Here is a 21,558-nt window from a genome sequence, read left to right on the forward strand (position 1 = left end):
AGGGCAAGCACCAAATCTACATAGAAATCTTGTCTTGAAAAAACAAAAAAAGAAAAAGAAAAAAAAAAAGACTATGCGCGTGACCTTATCAGGGTAGTATTTAGAGTAGGACCTTATGCCCATATGATAGTACTCAGTCGGGCTGTGGGGTTGATCCTGAACGTAGTAGTATGTCCTTCTGAAGTATTTACTTGTTTGTGTTCTGCCTGCATGTATGCATACGAGAAGAGAACACCAGATCTCATAGATTGTTGTGACCTACCATGTGATTGCTGGGGATGGAACTCAGGAACTCTGGAAGAGTAGCTAATGCCCTTAACCTCTGAGGCATCTCTCTAGCTCTTCAAGTTTTGCTCCTCATGTTTCTTTAGAGTTGACTTGTCCATTGTGGTGGCCATGCGCTTAACTCCAGCACCCTTGGGAGGCAGAGGCAGATAGATCTCTGAACTTGAACCTGGTCTGTATAGGGACCCCAGAGTAGCCTGAGTTTATGATAAGACCTTGTTTTAAGAAACAAAAGAAGCGGGATGGAGAGATGGCTCAGAGATTAAGAGCACTGGCTGCTCTTCCAGAGATCTTGAGTTCAATTCCCAGTAACCACATGGTGGCTCACAACCATCTGTAATGAGATCTGGTGCCCTCTTCTGGTGTGCAGGCATACATGCAGGCAGAACATTGTATACATAATAAATAAATATTGTTTAGAAACAAAAGAAGCTGGGCAGTTATGGCATGTGCCTAATCCCCCAACAGTAGGGAGGCAGAGGCAGGTGGATCTTTGAATTCTGAGGCCAGCCTGATCTACAGAGCTCGTTCCAGGACAGCCAGAGCTGCACAGACAAATCTGTCTTAGAAAACAGATAAGCAATAAATAATCTCCCTTCAAAAAAACCTCAAAGTTTACTTTAAAAAAGATGTATTTTATTTTATGTACATGAATGGTTATACTGCATGTATAAGTTTATTGCCTGAGGAGGCCAGAAGAGGGTGTTGGATCTCGGAAACTGGAGTTCTAGATGTTGTTAATCATCTTGTGGGTATTGGCAAATGAACCCAGGTCTTCTGGAGTAACTGCTGAACTGTGTCTCTAGCCCTTAAACTTTACTCTTTTTCATTTGTGTTTTCTTTTTTTTTAAAAAATTATTTATTTATTTATTATGTATACAATATTCTGTGTGTATGCCTGCAGGCCAGAAGAGGGCACCAGATCCCATTACAGATGGTTGTGAGCCACCATGTGGTTGCTGGGAATTGAGCTCAGGACCTTTGGAAGAGCAATGCTCTTAACCTCTGAGCCATCTCTCCAGCCCTTTTTTTTTGGTTTTTCGAGACAGGGTTTCTCTGTGGCTTTGGAGCCTGTCCTGGAACTAGCTCTTGTAGACCAGGCTGGCCTCGAACTCACAAAGATCCGCCTGCCTCTGCCTCCCGAGTGCTGGGATTAAAGGCATGCGCCACCACTGCCCGGCTTGTGTTTTCTTTTTTTTTTAAAATATTTATTTATTTACTTATTATGTATACAATATTCTGTCTGCAGACCAGAAGAGGGCACCAGACCTCATTACAGATGGTTGTAAGCCACCATGTGGTTGCTGGGACTTGAACTCAAGACCTTTGGAAGGGCAGGCAATGCTCTTAACCGCTGAGCCATCTCTCCAGCCCCCTTGTGTTTTCTTTTTTAAAATAAATAGTATGGGGATTGGAGAGATGGCTCAGTGGTTAAGAGCACTGACTGCTTTTTTAGAGGACATGGGTTCAATTCCCAGCACCCGCATGGCAGCTCACAATTGTCTATAAGCCCAGGATCTAAAACCTTCATACAGACATGTAGGCAAAACACCAATGCACATAAAAATAAAAATAAATAAAAAGATAGCATGAAGTAAGGACTCAGTTTCATTTTCATGAGGTAAAAACTTATAAAAAGTTGTAAACTTCACGTGGGTGCTGAGCCGTATCTCCAGCCTAGATGTGTTGGAGAAATAACTGAGTTCTACATCTTGCAAGAAAGAAGAAAACTGAGATACTGAGTATGGGAATCTCCAAAGTCTGCTCCTACCTACAGTGACACAGTGACATACTTTTTTTCATCAAGGCCGTATCCACTCCAACAAAGCCACACCTAATTGTGCCACTCCTTATGAGATTATGGGGGCCAGTTACATTTAGAGTACTATAGTGCTTTGCCTTCTTGTATGTATGTTTTCTGCTTGTATGCATGGTGCCCATGAGTCCAGAAGAAGGCATCAAATCACCTGGAACTGGAGTTACAGATGGTTGTGAGCTGCCACGTGGGTGCTGAAAATTGAACCCAGTCCTCTTGAAGAGCAGCCAGTGTTCTTGACCACTGAGCCATCTCTCCTGCCCCTTAATAAAATTTTAAATTTAATTTTATTGAATGTTGTGTATTTATCCATGCCACATTTCAGATTTGGACATCTTGCAGAGGACACCTTACAGGGTTTGGTTCTTTATACCTTGTGGATTTCAAGAATTGAACTTTGGTCATCGGACTTGGTGGCAATTGACTTTATCTGCTAGCCATGTAGTCCTCAGTAGTTTTGTTTGCATTTCCCTGATGACTAGAGATGTTCAACATTTTTCATGAATTTACTGACCATTTTTATTCATTTAAAAAGTATCCAATTAATTTGCCCACTTACTGATTATGTTCTTGGTTCTTTTTGAGATTGAACCCAGAGCCTTGTGCTTACTGGACATGCACTGTGCCACTGGGCTATATCCTCGTCTCTTTCAGCTTTATTTTGAAATAAGTTCTCACTAAATTGCTTATGTTTGCCTTGAATTCCCCCTTGGAGCCCAGATAATTCTCAATCTTGCAGTCTCCCTGCCTTAACTTCCTAAGATTGAAGGTATGACCTACCATGCCTGTTTTTTTTTCCAGTTCTTTATATAATCTAGATACTAATCCTTTATTAAATTAATAAATAAATTGAAAATAGATCTACTGTACGATCTAGCTATAGTATGTGTACACTAAGGTGAGTAAATAAATTCATAAATGGATAAGTAATACATCCTAAGGAATACATACCTGTGTATCCATGTTTATTTTAGTACTATTCATGGTAGCTAAATCATGGAGTTAATTACTTTAGGTTTTTATTAGCAAATGAATAAAGAAAATGTATGAATTATCTCAGGAGGCAGAGGCAGGCAGACCTCTTAAGTTTGAGGCCAGCTTGGTCTACAAAGTACGTTCAGTCTATCCAGGACTACATAGAGAGACCCTGCCTCAAACAATTAAAAAAATAAAACCTGAAGTTTCATTAAGAAAATAATTGGAAGCCGGGCAGTGGTGGTGCACTCCTTTAATCCCAGCTCTCAGGAGGCAGAGGCAGGCGGATCTCTGTGAGTTTGAGGCCAGCCTGGTCTACAAGAGTTAGTTCCAGGACAGGCACTTAAGCTACAGAGAAACCTTGTCTTGAGAAAACAAAACAAAACAACAAAAAAGAAAATAAGTGGATAAAAAACAAGCCAGGTGGTCCAATCCTAGCACTTGGGAGGCTAAAGCAGGTAGATAGATCTCTGTGAGTTCCAGGCTAGCCTGATATACAGGGCGAGTTTCAGGCCAGCCAGGACTTTCCACAGAAACCCTGTCTCGAAAAACCAAAAACAGAAAAGAAAAAAAAAAAAGGACAGAGTAAATATTAGACCTTTATAAATTTTGAGGGTGCTGGAGAGATGTCTGAGCACATTAGAATTCCTACTGTTGTTGAAGAGGATCTGGGTATGGTTCCTGACACCTACATCAGACAGCTCACAATTACCTATAATTGTGAGCTTCAGTTTTAGGAAATCTGACACCTTCTGGCCTCCACAGATACCTGCACACATGTGGTAATCTATAAATATTCAGACACAGGCATATACACATAAATAAACAAATATTAGGATCTTATATTTCATAAAAAGGATTTTGGGGAATGCTGGTGGAAAGTTCTACATCTCATGATTTAGTTCAACATAGGGTATGTGACAAAGAACCGAAAGAACCAGCTGTCATAAATTAAGAGCTGAGACTTTCCAGCACTGCCGGCTTTGTAGCTCTGCCCCAGAGACAGCTTAGCTGTAGGAAGACTTGGCTCCATCTTTTCAGACTGTGGGATTTAGTCTTTAGAATAATCAATGTTTTGATGGCAGGCTCGTCTTTTTTTTTTTTAAGGTTTTATTTATTTATTATATATACAGTGTTCTTCCTGCATGCCAGAAGAGGACACCAGGTTGTGAACTACCATGTGGTTGCTGGGAATTGAACTCAGAACCTTTGTAAGAGCACCCACCCAGTGCTCTTAACCTCTGAGCCTTCTCTCCAGCCTGCAGACCCGTCTTCTAACCTGTGGTCTGTGGTAGTTTACCTAGCATACACAGGTTCAGTCCTAGCACTATATAAAAAACAAAAATAGAAACATCCAACAAATATTGTGTGGTTCTCTCAGGATGGGGAAAAATTCATAACAGTAGAAAAGGAGGCTATTAAGGGATAGGAAGGAAGGACAGAATAAGTAAGGGTAGGGTAATGAGGTGGTGGGTAATTACCATCTAAGGACCTTATGTTTATCCTGAAAATGTCAAACCCATGGTTTTATGCAATTAACATAGATATTATAGATATCTAAAGATACTGCGTGGTCCCAGGGATTGTGCATTTTGAGCTTCAGTAGAAACTATTTTTTTTCCTAACAGACTAGTGCCTTTAGCAGATCTATACTCAGCAGCCTACAGCATGAGTACTAGCTTAACTTAGGTTTCCCCAGGAAGTATCTACTGAATAGTATCCTGTATATAGCTGTCCTGATAGTCTATGTAGGTCAGGCTGACTTTAAATTCACAGAGACCGTCCTGCCTCTGCCTCTTTGTGCTGGCATTAAAGATTGGCACCAGTGCCAAGCAGACATGTCTGTTTTTACATTATTTTGTACTTTCATAATTAAAATATTTTAGTATATAAATAAATGGTGTCTTCCTTGCTTTTTAGTTGCTCATTCATTATTTTTTATTAGATTTACTTTTTTACGTGTATGAGTGTTTTGCTTGTATATATGTTTGTGTACTGTGTGCATGCTTGTTGCCTGAAGAGGCCAGAAGAGAGTGTCAGATAACTACTAGAGTTATAGACAGTTGTTAGCTGCCATATGGGTGCTGGGAATTGAACCTAGATTTTCTGCAAAAGCAAGTATTCTTAACTTCTGAGCCATTTGTCTGACCCCTGCTCATTAAATTTTATTGGTCACATGAATTTATTTTCCTTCAGTTACTTTTTAAATTTTTTGTCTATTTTACTAGAGAAAGCTACAGTAAGGCAATGGATAGGTTGTTCTCCGTTTTCTGTGTGGGTAGCAGGTAGGTGTGTATGATCTTGTTTGGTTAATTTTAAGTGAATCGGTTACATTATGATTTTTGCAGTTGAACATGTGCTCTTGTATTGAAGATGAGTCACTCAAGGTGCTTTCTTTCCTTTTTTTTAAAAAAATGTTTCATCCTTAACCCTTTCATCCTGGCTCAGGTCAGTGGTCTGGATTAAGTTGGAGTAGGTACAGCTGGCAGCCCTTCTATATTAGACCAGCCATGTAGCTGCTCTGAGATAGTCTATAACTGCATGTGTGTAGGTTGTAAGTTTGTATTAATATAGAAGGGTTGGTGATAATTATTTTCATGTATCCTTAAAAATAGGAAATAAAGTATCTCAGGTTGTATAAAGCTTAGCGGTTTTAAAAATATTTCTTACTTTAAAACAAAGAGCTTAGGATAGTATTATGAGCTGTTTGATGCCTGTAACAGGGTCTCCCTCTGGTGAATTCTGGGCTTGGACTAGTGAGTTCAGTGGGAGAAACTTGAGTATATGGAGGCTGCAATGACTCCTGGAACTTTGTCTGATGGAGGGGAACCAGGTGGTTCTAGCCTGGATGTTCTTCTATCTTATCTGTTGCTGTCTTGGCTTCTTTGACTTGGAGTTGCCTCTTTGAAGGCAAGTTCCTGTGTCAGAGTGGGAATTACTCTAGGCTCCTGTTTTTATTTTTATTGTTTTTTTAAAAAATACTATCTGGAGTGACCCTGAGATGAGATTGTTTTGTGGGTTGAGCTGAATTCACTGGTGGATTCTGTGGTGAGATCTTTCTCTATTTTTATGGTGAAATAATACATATAATAGACTTTTTTTGGGGGGGCTGGAGAGATGGCTCAGCGGTTAAGAGCACCAGCTGCTCTTCTAGAGGACTCAGGTTCAAGTCCCAGCACCCACATGGCAGCTCATAACTCTCTGTAGCTCCAGTTCCAGGGGATTGAACCCCCTTACACAGGCATACATGCAGGTAAAACACCAACATACATAAAATAAAAGTAAATAATTTTAAAAAATAGACTTTTTAAATTAATTAATTAATTTTTTTTTTTTAAATGGAAAAACTTACCTATTCTCATTTTACATGCCAAATCCAGTTCCCACTCCCTCCCCATATAGTAGACTTTTTGAGAAACTTTAAATCCTGGTTAACCTGAGGAGACCTAAGGTTCCCCGGAGTGGCTTTTTGGGTAGCCTCCATTTCAGGAAAGAAGAGGATAGAGTCTGAGTATGCCTGGTGAGAGTGGAGCTTTGAGGAAGACCTGGTTGAACTCTGTAGTTTCTCTGCAGTTAGCCGCTACGCTTGGAAGAGGTTGATAGTTGGCACATGACACCAACCTTTCTCCCTTGGTTCTTGGCTGTAGTTAGAGCCAGTAAGTAAATCAGGGATGTTTGCTGTGATTGTGAGGGACAACTTTTTGTCCCTCTTGGCCTTTCCCTACCCACATAGCTCTATTTTTGTGCCTGGCCACTTGATATGTGCACTTTCTTAAAAGTGGAGTGAGAGGTTCCCTAACAGAGGGCTTTGAGGAACACTTGAAGCTAATTGTTTATGTTTCTTTATAACTTCTCTCTTTGTTTTTGTTTTTAAGATAGGGTTTCTCTATGTAGCCCTGACTGCCCTGGAAGTTTACTCTGTAGACCAATCTGACCTCAAACTCAACCCAGCTGACTCTGTTTCTGTGTGCCACCACTGCCTGGCTATGGCTTTTCACCTTTGTTGATGATAAATCAGTACTTGTTTTTGTAGTCAGACATCTATAGAGAGTACTCAGATCCTGTTGCTAACTGTGACTTTCTTTGTCTTCTTTTCCCTGTCCCAAGGACAATCTCAGTGCTAGTGACCCAGGTGAATCACTGTCAGGGACCTGGGCTCCAAGGACTAGAGATCTAGGCTGGGTGGGTAGATGGGGAAATCTTGTTGCTCTGCTCACAGGAACTGTAAGGACAGCAGCCATGGTGTTCATTTAGTCCACTTGTTTACATTTTATTTGTGGCCTTGCCTGGCCAGTTGATGAGGATACTCCATTTTCCTTGTACTGACAGGACTATGTAAAAAAAAAAAGATGCAGAAACCTAAGGCAGCAGAGCACATCTAGCTTTTAAAAGTGATTTCATAGAAAAATAAGATGTGCAGGCAAGTTCTGGACACTTTGAAAAGAGAGCCAGTAGGGGCTGTGTTTTAGCCTATTTATTGATTTATTGCAAACGACAGATTAGACAAATTGGTTGGTAACCTGTTTTTTGAGCATGTTTTTGGAACAAAAGGGTGGGGGAGGGTTGTTCTCCCAGATCTGAGGAAATGCAGCTCCTAGCACAGTAATGAGGAAGCAGGAACAATAGGAATGATTCCTTTGTGCCTGCCCCAGAAAAGAAATGCTGGTAAGCCTTTTCATTGCCATCACTCAAGTGTCCCCAGCCATGGTGATGACTTGGGGATGCTGTGTACTAAAAAAATGACTATTTTGGGTTGGTTGTTGTGAGAGGAACAATCCAATTGGGCGTGCGAATGTGTTGGTGCTAGGATTAAAAAAAAATCGGTGTTATAAATTTTAATGGTGCTTAATGTTAGTCATACAAGCAGTAAGGAATTATATATTTTTTCTGAGTCAAGAACATACATTTTTTTGGGAAAATGATTTCCTTGTGCATGCTGAAGCTGTACCCTATGCATCTGGTGTTGTTCTCCCTGACTCCAAGGAAGCTGGCTCTCCATGGTTTGAAAGGATACTGTTGGCAGATGCAAAGGTGTGGCTTAGAGGTCATGTCTGAGTTTATGGAGAAGTATAATAGATGAGCTATAGTATAGGCAGACATTTTCCTTCCTTTCTTCCTTCCTTCCTTTTTTTTCCTTTTCTTTTCTTTTCTTTTCTTTCTTTCTTTCTTTTTTTTTTTTTTTTGAGATTTTTGAGACAGGGTTTCTCTGTAGTTTTTGGTGCCTGTCCTGGAACTAGCTCTTGTAGGCCAGACTGGCCTCGAACTCATGGAGATCCACCTGCCTCTGCCTCCCAAGTGCTGGAATTAAAGGTGTGCGCCACCACCACCCAGCTTCTTTCCTTTTTTCGTTTTCCCTCCCTCCCTCCCTCCCTCCCTCCCTCCCTCCCTCCCTCCCTCCCTCCCTCCCTCTCTCCCTCTCTCCCTCCCTTCCTTTCTATGTAGCCCTTGTTATACAAATTATTCTTGCCTTTAGGGATAGATCACTTTTTTTGTTTGTGTTTTGAGACAGGGTTTCTCTGTAGCTTTGAAGCCTGTCCAGGAACTTGCTCCGTAGACCAGGCTGACCTTGAACTCACAGAGATCTGCCTGTCTTTGCCTACCAAGTGCTGGGATTAAAGGTGTGCACCACCTTTGCCTGTTTTAAAAGAAAACAAAAAGATTTATTTTATTTATATGAGTGTTTTGCTTTTATGTATGTATGTACGTACGTGTATCTGTAGATTACTTACAGGGTGTTAGATCCCCTGGCACTAAAGTAATGGAGGGTTGTGAGCCACCATGTGGGTACTGGGAACTGAACTTGGGTCTTCTGGGAGAACTCATGCTCTCAACCACTGAGCCATCTTTCTAACCCCATAGATTATCTTTAAAAATGACAGCAATGTTGAATTACTTAGAGAACTAACTCCTTTTGTAAATTTATGAAATCTTTGCAGTATATATATATTTTTAAAGATTTATTTATTATGTATACAGTATTCTTAGTATTCTGCATGTATGCCTGCAGGCCAGAAGAGGGCACCAGGTCTCATTACAGATGGTGAGCTACCATGTGGTTGCTGGGAATTGAACTCAGGACCTTTGGAAGAGCAAGCAGCGCTCTTAACCACTGAGCCATCTCTCTAGCCCCCTACAGTATATATCTTTATTTTCTGTTTTGGAGAAGCAGTAGCATTAGTGGGGAGACACACAGGCAGCTACGTAAAGGGGGACCAAAGAAAAAGGGAATGCTGTTGACTCTGGTGTTTCATGTGTAGGTTTTATAGACTAGAAGAGAATCTCCCTCCCACTTCTTTTTCTCTTTCTCTTTCTTACCTTAACTTCCCTGCTCTTTTTTTCTCGCTTGTCCTACTTACCCATCTACTGTTAATCCTTTGCTCATATTTTACTTACTACATCCTAGGACTAACCTATCATAAGCCCTATTAGTTTTTGTTATTCTTCAAATAAACTTCATTTCTTTAGTAGTTTCTGTCTAATTTCATTTAACTGGTATCATATAACTTCATATAACTATAGTCTTCTATGAGTAGTTTATTTTATTGAGCTCTGGTCTTGTTTTTGCCTTGTAGATCATGTTGGTCTTGAACTCACAGAAATCCTCCTGCCTCTGCCTCCAAGACATGCTACCACACCTGGTGAGTTCTCTTTTTTAAGGTAGGTTCATTTATGGTACTGTATGGTGTGTATGACAGTCTTGTCTCTTTTATGGCTGAGCAACGATCCATTGTTGAATCAGTTGTGTCCATTCATTTGTTGATGGATTTTTTTGGTTGATCACTCTTTATTGGCTATTTTGAATGTTGCTGCTGAAAACATTCATGTTCAGTTCCTAACACCTACACAGTGGATCACAACATATGTAACTCCAGTTTCAGGAGAGCCAGTGTTATTTTCAAAGGAAGTGACAGCTTTTTGTCTGCCTGCCTGCCTGCCTGCCTTCTTTCCTTCCTTCTTTCATTCTTTCGTTTGGTTTTTTTTTGAGAAGGGTTTGTCTGTGTAGCCCTGGTTGTCTTGGAGCTTGGTCTGTAGACCCGGCAGCCTCTGCCTCTGAGTGCCTTTGTGTACCATTGCAGCTTTAACATGATAAAGCCTAAGTGGTATCTCTCGTGGTCTATCTTTTTAAAAATCAATATTAGAATATAAATGAGATTCATCTACAGATGTGTTTTCATACCATATTAATTCTGATACAGAGCACTATTCTTGAAAGATTAAAACCCTTCCAGTATGAGCAAGAATAAGAAACTTGGGATAATTGAGGAATTTATTAACGTTTTGGTTAAGCATAGATAATTTTGTTGTCTTCTTTGTGTAGCCTGCACTTACTCTTTTAACCACAAGATGGTGGCCTTCTTCCAGGCAGACTGATTCAAGTTGGAGCTTTTTTAGGAAAGCAGGGACTGAATTTCATGTTCATGCATATGTACCACTGTTTATTCATCCATCCATCCATCCGTTCCTTCATCCATCCATCCATCCATCCATGTATTTCTGTGGGTGGGTCTCAGTATATTGGCCTGGCACTTGCTCTGTAGACCAGACTGGCCTTGAACTCACAGTATTGGGATTGAACAAAGGCCTGCACCACCACTTCCCGCCCAGCACCATCTCTTCAAAGTTTACAGGTTCAGTAGGAGGACCTGTGGGAGGCATGAGGGAGAAAGTGGTTGTAATTTGGAGTGGGGATCCGATGGAATGCTACCTCCTCACAAGGAAATGTTCATTTGGCTGGGTAATCAGAGCTGCTCTGATGTCAAAACAACAATGGCCCGGTCTTGCCGAGAGGAAAGTGTTCTATAAGCTCAGTCCCCTCTAGCTCTTATATTCTATCTGTTTTCTCTTCCATGATGTTTCCTGAGCTTTGGAGAGGGTGATGTAGATGTATGATTATTTTATCCCTTTTAGGGCTGAGCAGTGGTTCACTCTGTTCCAGCAAATAGTCACTTACTCTTGAGCAGTTTGACCAGGTAGGAATCTCCACAGTAATGCTACCCACTGAAAAAACAAGCTTTCTTGACTGAGGCCTAGAGCAGCAGTAATCTATGCATATGTAAACATAAATGTTTAGAAGAATTGAAAGCTCTGTTTTGCACAAATCCTTTTAAATAAAGATAAAAAATTATGTCTGTCTCTCCGTGTGTGTGTGTGTGTATGCATGCATATGCATGCATGCACCTCATGTGTAATACCAAAAGAGGATGTTGCATATTCTGGAACTCGAGTTCCAGGCAGTTGTGAGCTGCTGACATGGATTTTGGGAGTGAATTTGGGTATCCTGGAAGAGCAGACAGTGCTAAACCATTGCTACAACTCTTGTATGAACGTGTCTGTACCCATGCATATATAAGTGTGGAAGCAATAAGTCAACATTACTATCTTCCTTTATCACTGTCCACCTAATGAAAAAGAATGTTTTTGAGGCTGGGTCTTTTAGTGAACCTAGAGCTCACCACTTGGCTAGACTGTCTACTTCCCAACACTAGGATTATAGGTACATACAGCTAAACTCAGGTTTTTACATGGATTGGCTCATGCTAGGGATCCAAATTCAAGTCCTCATTGTTTACCAAGCTAGCCTTGAGCTATCTCCCCAGTCCTACCACACACCTTTGTCAAATTTGGTTTTTAGTGACTTCAGAAGGTCCTTTTGTCTGCTTTTTCTCACTGCCTCTTGATTGCCTTACCACTTTATGAAAGGTAATTACATACTAGTCTAAATCATTCACTAGGACCTCCTCAACTGGTAAAGATCATATCCTACCATGAGGCTCACAAAGTTGCAAAAGCCCAATATCAGTAGTGAGGTCCCCACGGAACCAGCTTTACTTTTCCATGAATTAGTGAATCAGCAGTCTTACATTAGCAGGTTTTTACATTTTGTTTTTTAGACAGGTCTCTGTATCCCTGTGCCCTAAAACTCGCTATGTAGACTAGATTGGTCTTGAACTCACAGAGTTTCACCTGCTTCTGTCTCCTGAGTGCTCGGATCCAAGGCATGTACTACCCAGCTTGAGTTTCTTCACTTCTATTTCTACCTTGTTTTCTCTCTTAATTGTTCAGTTTTAGGAGTTCAAGAGGGAATGTTTAGCATAGATCAAATTGTATTTATTCATCCTTATCACCAACCTCACTGTAAGAAATGGCAAGCCAGTACTTCCATCTCATCTGCCCCTCACGCCCTTTCTGCATATTTTGAGACTAACATGAAGGATATCTTTATTTAATTGTAAGTCATCCCTTTCAGGGGCATGATGGACAGTCTAGCTTCAGTTGCATACCGGTATTCACCATATCAGGGCAGTGCAAATGTTGTTGTGATTTCCTAACAGTTTCATTTTTATTTTTATTATTATTAATTTTTTTCTGAGACTGTTTCTCTGTGTAACAGTTTTGGCTATCCTGAACCTTGCATTGTAGGCCAGGCTGGCCTCAAACTCACAGAGAGCCACCTGTCTCTGCCTTCCGAGTGCTGGGATTAATGGTGTATGCCACTACCATCCGGCCTCATTTTTAGTTTTTATTGATGTTTTGCCTGTATGTATATTTGTATGAGGGTGTTGGATCCTGAGTTACAGAGAGTTGTGAGCTGCCATATCGGTACTGGGAATTGAACTGAGGTCCTCTGGAAGAGCAGTCAGTGCTCTTAACCTCTGAGCCACCTCTCGAGCCCTCTACAATGTCATTTTTTTTTATGTGCTACTTTTGGGAATTTCAATATATTTCCCTGGTGGGCCACATTCATCAAGAAGGCATTCCACATCATAAAACATAGAGGAACACAGCCCTATTTAAATTTCCCCTGCAGATTTGATGGAGGCTTTTCCTTCTGGGCAGAAAGCTCAACCTAGTCTGTTTTATCACCCATAACAGGAACAGTGCAGCTGCATTTCATACCACATGAGGAAGGAGAGCCTCTTCAGGACTGCCTCTGGGACATTCTACTTTTAGTTGCTTACCTTCAGTTGCATGTCTTATCACCAGTAACAGAGACAGTGCAACTGCTCTGCAACATCCTTGGTGCTGTCATGCTTCTCTGGGTACCAAACTTCAGTTGGGTTGTGTTTCCCCTTTCTGTATGTATCTCTCTCTCTCTCTCTCTCTCTCTCTCTCTCTCTCTCTCTCTCTCTGTCCCCCCCCCCCACGCCTGCATATGTGTGTATCTCCAATCAGGTGGGTGTAGTACAAAGGAGCAGCGGGCTGCGTTCCCGCTGTCCGGACTCCAGCTAGCTTACACTTGAAATTAATTAATTACACGGAAACTGTATTTTTTAAAACACTGCCTGGCCCATTATCTGTAGCCTCTTATTGGCTAACTCTTACATATTGATTTAACCCATTTCTAATAATCTGTGTAGCACCATGAGGTGGTGGCTTACCAGGAGGATTCTACCCTGCGGCTGTCTCGGAGAGGAGAGTCATGGCGACTGCCTGCCTCTGCTTTCTTTCTCCTACAATTCTGTTCTGTCTACTCCACCCACCTAAGGGCTGGCCTATCAAAAAGGCCAAGGCAGTCTCTTTATTAACTAATGAAAGTAACAATAGACAGATAACCCTCCTCCATCAGGTGGGTATTATGGGTTGGAGGCTAAGCTTGGCTATAGAGTGAGACCTTGTCTCAAAATTATGTCCTACTCCCAGACATATTAGTGTAGTATAATATAATACAATAATATAAACTAATTTGATACTTTAATGCTAAAGAATGATAATGGAAAGATACGATGCTTTTGTTTTGCGTAATTAACCATTGTGTTTCTGTAAGAGGAGAAAACTGTGTACAGTGAAAACCTTGAAGTTCATCACATTCTGTAGTCTCAAATATGAGCTGGCTGATGTATTTCAGTCAGTGTCTGTTGGTGTTGGTGTTATGTGCTATGACTACATGTACAGTGTGAAGTTTGCATATTGTATACTCAGAACTAAGGCCACAGTGAAGTTGTAATACAGAATGAACCAGCACTGCCAGTAACACCTCCCGTTAATTTATTAAGCATTTGATTTTGAATTGTTTTGGTTGTGGTAGGAACCTTTTACTGTTGGCAAACTTTTGCAGCACCTGCATTTTGGTCATCATCCACAGTTGAAGAGTGAGGCTCTTAGGCTTGGAAGATGGCTCAGTTGGACACAAGAACCAGAGTTCAGATCCCCAGCACCCACTTGAAGGCTAAGCTTGACAGTGTGTGTATGTAATCTCAGTGCTGGAGACATGGAAGAAAACAAGAGTTCCAGCGCTTTGCTAGCTAGCTAGTCTAGTCTAAATGCTGCTATCCAGTTTTAGTGAGGGGCCCTATCTCAAAAAGTAAGGTGGAGGTGTTGGGAGAGATGGCTCAGCAGTTAAGAACTTGTTTTCCTTTTTTATTTTTCATTTTTTGAGACAGGTTTTCTCTGTGTAACAGCCCTAGCTGTCCTAGAACTCACTCTTTATACCAGGCTGGCCTGGAACTCAGAGATTTGCCAGTCTCTGTCTCCCGAGTGCTGGAATTAAAGGCGTGTGGTGCCACCGCCCAGCAAACTTGTTCTTGCAGAGGGCCCAGAATTTGGTTGTCAGCACCTATCTAGTGGTTCACAACCGTCTATATCTCTAGTTCCATGGGTCTTGATGACCTTTTTTGGCCTGTGGAGACACCAGGCAAACAGACAAGCAGACTAAACATCTATACACATAAAATAAATTATATTGTTTTTGATAAAATAAATTAAAAAAAACTAAAGATTGAAAATGATAGAGGAAGACATTGTTGGCCTCTAACATACACACTCATGGGTGTGTACACCCCTACAAGGATGTTAGTGTGCACACACATACACTACACATATTAAGGCAGAAGAAAAAAACTAGTCTGAACACTTCCTAAGATCACATTGTGGCAAGATTACATGTAGTTGAGCAGTAGGTATTAGAGTAGTGGTTCTCAACCTTCCTAATGCTGTAACTCTTTAATACAGTTTGTGTGTGGTAATCTACAAACATATAATTATTTCATTGCTACTTCATAAATAAAATTTTGCTTTTATAATTTGTGAATATCTGATTTGCAGGATATCTGATTCAATTTTAAAAGGGGTTGCAACCCACAGGTTGGGAACTGCTGTATTAGAGAGTGTGATTATAATTTCAGGCATTTGATGACTTCACGTCTCTTTTTGGAGGTAATGCTCATTGACTCCATTTTGTACTGGCCTTGTGGGGATAATCATAGCTGTTCTGATTGCAGAATAGTAATAGCCATGTCATGCCTGCAGAACAGTATTATACAGCATTTACCTAACCTACCATCACTATTAGGAGCATCTTCAAACTTGAGGATTTCTTTTCAGACCGCACTGCTTAGAATGAAGCCATATTCCGCCCAGACCAGGAGATGCTGAGCAGAATTTTCTGTTTTTTTTTTTTTTTTTTTTTTTTAAACTGACTGTAAGGAACATACCGTGAGAGAGGGGTAGGTAGCATTTCTCATGCGGCTTTGATGTGTAGGCTTCTGGGAGCATCAACAACATCAAGGAGACTGCCTCTTTGTGGTAATGGTGGGGCCTGAGATTAGTCCTTGTAAATCTTAGTCTTTTAAGGGCCGGTCTTTTCATGGGGCCAACAGTGTTATATTTATTTTTACATTTATTAATAATGCATATGCATTTCTGCCATGACATGTATGTGACGATCTGGAGTCAGTTCTTTCCATTCACTTTGTAGGTTCTGGGTATAAAATTCATGTTAGACCTGTCAGCAAGTGTCTTTTTCCTCTGAGCCATCTCAGTGGCCTTTGAAGCAAAACAAAATTACGGGCCAAAAGAAATTAGTCATTACTAAAGTCTTCATTGGCACCTACCAAAGAATATTAAAATGATAAAAATTAAAACCTATAGAAAAATCTCATCATTCCTTCTACTTTCTGTTTCTTTTTACTCTAGTCTAACTCAGGCTTACGGTTGGCAGATATCTCCAACTGCCTGTTCCAGTTTCTTTTTACTGTCCAGTATAAGCAGTAAACTCACATGGTCTCTGGCACTTATTACACACATTGATTAGGATTCCCCGAACTCTGAAACTGGTAAGATGGCATCTGAATAGATATGAAGTCCACTGGGTATTGCTGCCCACACTGGAGCGAATGTTATTTTCTCACTCTAAAACTTATTTGTGGAAAGACCCTCAAGATCAAACAGAAGTAATGATTTACCACCTTTATGGGTATTTTTTTCTTTATGGATATTTTTAAGTCCTTTTGGATTGATACTAAAATTCATGTGTCATTTTTTTTGTTTATTCTTTCTGTGATTGACTGACTTGCCTTTATGTAGAAGCTTGCTGCCTTCTTTTCCCCCTTAGGTTTTTCAAGACAGGATTTCTCTGTGTAGCTCTGGCTGTCCTGGAACTCTGCCTCCAAACATTGAGATTAAAGGCATGTGCCATCACAACCTGGCTTTTGCTGTCCATTTTGTTTAATTTAAATATTTATTTATTTATTATGTATACAATATTCTTTCTACATGTATGCCTGCAGGCCAGAAGAGGGCACCAGACCTCATTACGGATGGTTGTGAACCACCATGTGATTGCTTGGAATTGAACTCAGGACCTTTGAAAGAACAGGCAATGCTCTTAACCGCTGAGCTATTTTTCCAGCCCCTTGCTGTCCATTCTTAATCATAGCAGAGTGTATTGGTTTTGGCTGTGCATATATATTATAATTCCAGTGGTGTGGGGCAATTCTGTATTCTGTCAATTATGTGTTTTTTAAAATATATATATATTTATTGATTTATTATGTATACAATATTCTGTCTGCGTGCATGCCTGAAGAGGGCACCAGGCCTCATTACAGATGGTTGTGAGCCACCATGTGGTTGCTGGGAATTGAACTCAGGACCTTTGGAAGAACCAGCAATACTCTTAACCGCTGAGCCATCTCTCCAGCCCCTGTCAATTATGTTTTAAATAAATGCTGATTGGCCAGTAGCCAGGCAGGAAGCATAGGCAGGACAACTAGACAGGAAGTAGAGGTGGATCAATGAGAACAGGAGAATTCTGGGAAGGAGCAAGCCCATTCCTTCCCAATCCTGTCCTGACATCAAAGAAGGAAAGTGTGACCTGTCTGGCTGAAAAAGGTACCTAGCCATGTGGCTAACATATACTAGAATAATGGACTAATATAAGTTATAGAGTTAATAAGAAGCCTGAGCTAATGAGCCAATCAGTTTATGATTTATGTAGACCTCTGTGTGATTTTCTTTGGTATTTACCAGCTGTGGGAACTGGACAGGAAAGGACAGAAAACCCCAACAGGCAGGCCCTCTTGTTACATCCCAGTACTCAGAAAACAAAACCAAAACAAAAGAATATATTCTTTGAGTAGCTAGGGGAGTATCTATTACGTGTCAGAGTTTTGTTTTTGTTTTTGTTTTTTTGAGACAGTTTCTCTGTGTAGCCCTGGCTGTCCTGGAACTAGCCCTTGTAGAAGTTGTCCTGGCTAGCCTCGAAGTCACAGAGATCCGCCTGCCTCTGCCTCAGAGTGCTAGGATTAAAGGTGTGCACCACCACCGCCCGGTTTATGTGTCAGATTTATATGCAGATGCTAGAGTTGCAAAGATGAGGAGGCTAAAATTTTTGTTTCTTAGACCTTCTCTATTGAGTGAGAAGTAGCCTAGAATGGCCTTGAGCTCATGGGGGATCTCCTTATTCCTCAGTTTTCTGAGTACTAAGGTCATAGGTGTGATTCATCATATCTGACTTGGCTGGAAGGTTTATTAAGACACACACAGAGTATCATCAAGCAATATGGGTTAAGCTGGAAGAGCCTCATGAATCCTGAAAAGATCAGTGTCCAACTTGGATCATCAAGAGAAAGACAGGAAGAAGTCACATACAAAGCTTCAGGCCTGCAAGGCATAGTTATTTGAAAGACGGCATGGTTGGCATAAGGATTTTTTGACAGGTTGTTTTTCAAATGAAAATTGTTGGACTAAGGTTATGGTCTACAATTTCTTTGTAAAAGGACTAAATGTGAAGATTGATGTACATAGTCACTGATGCATATACTTTTGTATTTTTAACAACTTGGAAAAAAGTAAAGTCTTTCTTTGCATATGGAAATTGGGCCAAAACTGACCTAGAGTCAAAAATCCCATCATGAAGTGTGAACTTGATTTTGTGGCACTGAGAAGCCACTGGAATGTTTTTAAACTTTTGAGACAGTCTTGCTCAGACTTGATTGGAACTTACTATGTAGCCCGGGTGAGCCTGTCCTTGAATCTTGCCTGAGATCCTGATTTTAGGCATATACCATCTTGTACAGCAAGTCACTACATTTTTTTTCTTTTCTGGGGGTGGGGTGGGGAGTAGAGTGGGAGGTTTTCAAGACAGTATTTTTCTGTATAGCTCTGGAACTTGAGCTGTAGACCAGACTGACTTTGAACTCAAAGAGATCTTTGCCTGCCTCTGCCCCATGAATGCTTGAATTAAAGGCATGTATCACCATTGCCTGGCAAACCACTGCATTTTTTTAATTTTTACTTTTATTTTATTCATTCATTCATTCATTTATTTATTACGCATGTACTCTCCAAATCAACCTGGACTGCCACACAGACAGACAGGAAGCGCGGAGAGCATTTTCTTTGGCATCCTAGTGCAAACCAGAAGAAACCACTGCATTTTTAAGGAGGATTGTGATAGGGTTTGGAAAAATGATTTAGCTGTTCAGAGCACTGGCTGTTTTCCCAGTGGTCCTGGGTTTGCTTCCTCTCACCCATATGGCAGCTCACAACCATCTGTAACTTCTGCTTCAGATCATATAATGCTCTCTTCTGTCCTCTTTGGGTACTGACCACATAAATGATGCATAGATTCATATTTAAAATTTTTTAAAATTTATTTTATGGTTTTGTGTGTGTATGTGTGTGTGTCTGCCTCATGTACAGGAGTGTGCTATATGGCCAGAGGACAACTTCAAAAGCTTTCTACCTTGTATTTTGAGACAGGTTCTCTGATTGGCCTGTGGATCAACTACATGTGCCTTCATAGTGCTGGGATCATCAGCCTGTGCCCTTGTGCCAGATGATTGTATATTGCTTTGGGAGACAAGCTTGCATAACAAGCACTTATTGACTGAACTAACTATCAGCCTTATTTTATGATTTCTAGTCTTAATCTACAAAATAAACTTTAGAAATGTAATTAAAAAACAAAAACAAAATCCAAACATCAGTAAGATTCAGTACAGTATGAAAGATCTGTTCACTTCTGTCAGTTGTTTGATCGTTGAAGTAATGTTGGGTATAGTGGCATGGACACGGGACACTTTTCCATTTAGCCCTCTATAATCTATAGTCTTTTATTTTTTTCCTTTCTTTTGGTGCTGGGAGGGAATTCCAGTGAATACTGAAATCACCCAATTTAATTTTCAGTTGCTTAAAATATCCCGATCCCAAAAGGGAAGAGGAAGATAAAAACTATATTAACATGATACAAGGAAATGAACATACCAATTGAAGGTTGCAAACTACATTCTTAGGTAAACACTTTGTTGTTCGAACAAGACAAGTTAACATTCACACTTTACACCAAAACATTCTGTAGGCAAACCACTTCCTGGGTAGAATCCATAATTATCTCCTTAAGGGAGTAGGAACATAGCTGGATCCTTAGATTTTTTTTTTGTTTGGAGTAGAAACATAACTATTTCTCTATTCCTGAAATACAATATCTGAATATTATTGTCAACATTGGTTTAAATCTAGGTGGGACCTTTGTTTGAGGTGAAACAGATAATAACTTTGAAGGCATAGAGGTAAGTTCCAACTCTCTGACCATTAGACAAGATGGAAATGGGTTCACATTTTTGGGCCTCCATAATTCCTCCCTTTTTATTAATTTGTGCTAGAGGGCACTAAGATGGATCCAAGTGACTGGCTGGTAATTGTGTTTTATTGTTTTGAGGAACTGCTGTACAGTTTTGTGCAGTGATGGCATCAATTTCTGTTCTTGCCAACAGTGAATAAGAGTTTTAGCTTCTCCACATCCTCATCAATACTTGTCATTGATTGTCCATCTTTGTGATTATAGCTGTCCTGATGGGTGTTGTATTGTAGTGATGGGGACAAGGCTTGCTCTTGGCCTTGGCTACCCTGTATCCTTTATTTGGACCATAGTATTGAGCTTCTTGGTTCTCATTGTTTTATTCCTTCTTGAATTTAGAAACTTTGAAAATGGTTCTCTTTCCCTAAAATATAAATGGAGTATAGTTGAGCAAACATTCACAGGAAATTGCGGATTCTATTGAAATGCAAAACCAGTCAGCAGTAATTGATGAGAAGGTTGATTGGTCTCTGGAAAAATTAGAAATAGCATAAATGAAAATCATGCAAAATATCAGTGGCGCTATTCCAGGTGCTAGGGTATTGTCAGGGCAGGACCTATTTTACCATTCCATTTGCAGGGACCTTTGAGTATTTGTTGGGTGTAATGAGAATTCTAATTGGTCTTAATAATATAAATCCATAGTCAGATATGGGGTAAATGCTGAAAGATCAGTAAAAGAGCCAGCCACTAGAGAGACCTCTACTGAATCCCCAGACTGAATAGGCGTGAGCTCCTATCTCCTCCTGCCTTCTGCGTAGCCAAGTCACTTTCCTGTTACTACTACCGTATTGCTGGAATTAAAAGTGTGAGATCCCAAGTGCTGGGATCAAAAATATGGGCTCTTTGTCTTTTAGAGTGGGCAAATCTCAAGTAGCCCAGTGTTAACCTTGAAAGTGATTTTCCTGCTTTCACCTCCCAAGTGCTGGGAATGAAGGTGTGTGCCACCACTGCCTGGACTGCCTTGCCCTCTGATCCTCAGGCAAGCCTTATTAGAGCACAAAATATCACCACTCTTGGGACCTTTGGGAATTATGTTTGATTCCAGTCTACATTTTTTTTTCTGTTTTAGAAAGGGGGTCTTACAGTTGTAAAAGAACAAGTGTTTCACATAAAAGTGTCTTGTGTGAATCACAGGAAGAGAACATTGGGAGGATCCAGGGAAGACGCAGACGTTCTTGTATACTGCAGGGGTATGTGATGTGCTTGTGTCTGTTAGAGAGTAGTGAGTGTCCTTAAGTATGGTCTCTGTTTTGATCAAGTGGCAAAGACACAGTGCTCTGTGTCCTTTGTTGGCTAAGGCCTTTGTAAGGTCATACCAACCCAGACTGGTTTGGGATTGTCGGAAGTGGAGCCAATATCATAGGTGGCTGATGGGGAGGGGAATGGATGCAGAAAGACAGGGCAGGGTGGGCAAGGGTATTTTTCAGGAAAAACAAAAGGTAGAGGGTGGTAATGATGTGTATACATGGAAAGGCATAAGAAAAACCAGAATTTCCGGGTCAGGGAAGATTGCCCTTGGTATTGGAATTGGCTGAATTATGCCTCTCTTCGAATAGACTGGCTGGCAAGAAAGGCCCCAGATGTCTGCCTGTTCTGCCTCCTTGGTGCTGGGATTGTAAGT

The 21,558-nt window shown here is 40.6% G+C and overlaps 1 protein-coding gene and 1 non-coding gene across 6 annotated transcripts in view; one reads left to right on the top strand and one right to left on the bottom strand.

Moving 5' to 3' along the window:
* The window catches only part of Ehmt1 (euchromatic histone lysine methyltransferase 1), a 146,470-nt gene that overhangs the window by 13,559 nt on the left and 111,353 nt on the right, over positions 1–21,558 (top strand). The gene's annotated exons all lie outside the window — the stretch shown is intronic.
* On the bottom strand, positions 18,629–18,725 carry LOC125395141 (small nucleolar RNA SNORA31). Its single transcript, XR_007230467.1, has one exon. It is a non-coding gene; the product is annotated as a small nucleolar RNA SNORA31 (small nucleolar RNA).

This window comes from Myodes glareolus, chromosome 21 (genome assembly GCF_982192425.1).
Source record: "Myodes glareolus chromosome 21, mMyoGla1.1, whole genome shotgun sequence".
NCBI lineage: Eukaryota > Metazoa > Chordata > Mammalia > Rodentia > Cricetidae > Myodes > Myodes glareolus.